Below are 597 nucleotides of genomic sequence, written 5' to 3'. Positions count from 1 at the left end.
AGGCGGCCGCGCGCCACTCTGAGCCGAGGCCAGAACGGCGCGGGGGGCGGGGAGGCGGCGGGAGGAGGGGATGCGGAGGGCGCTCCGGCGGCGGCGGGCGACAAGGGAGGAGCGGCGCGAGCGGCCGGAGCGGCGCAGGGCCCAAGGCGTACATGGCGCGCCCAGAGCCGGGCTCCCGCGGGCCCCTCCGGAGCGCACTCGGGGCACCGCAGCTCTTCGACTGGCCCCTGTCGGCCGGCTGCTGTTGAGCCCCAGCCTTCCATCTCTGGATGCTGTGGTCCCCGGGAGAAGCCCGCCTGCGTTGGGGCAGAACGGCGGCAGCGCTGCGCCGGATTCCGCCCTCGGCGTAGTGGTTCTGCGCCCGGCCGCGGTGGGCCCGCCGCCGGCAGCGAGGAGCCTGGGGCTTGCGGAGACGGCCACTCAGCCCTCGGAACCTGCGGGTGCGGGCCGACCCGCCGGGTTTAGGGGACTGGGAGAGGCGAGAGGGGAAGGGCCGCACCGCGGGAGCCGGTCCTCGCCCCCGCCCCCTGAGCGGACGCGGCTCGGCTGGGCTTCCGCGGGGGCCACGCTCCTACTCGCACGGCGGGAGGTGGGGGA

This window comes from Nannospalax galili, unplaced genomic scaffold (genome assembly GCF_000622305.1).
Source record: "Nannospalax galili isolate Female #2095 unplaced genomic scaffold, S.galili_v1.0 scaffold18, whole genome shotgun sequence".
Lineage (NCBI taxonomy): Eukaryota > Metazoa > Chordata > Mammalia > Rodentia > Spalacidae > Nannospalax > Nannospalax galili.
This window is presented reverse-complemented; position numbering follows the sequence as displayed.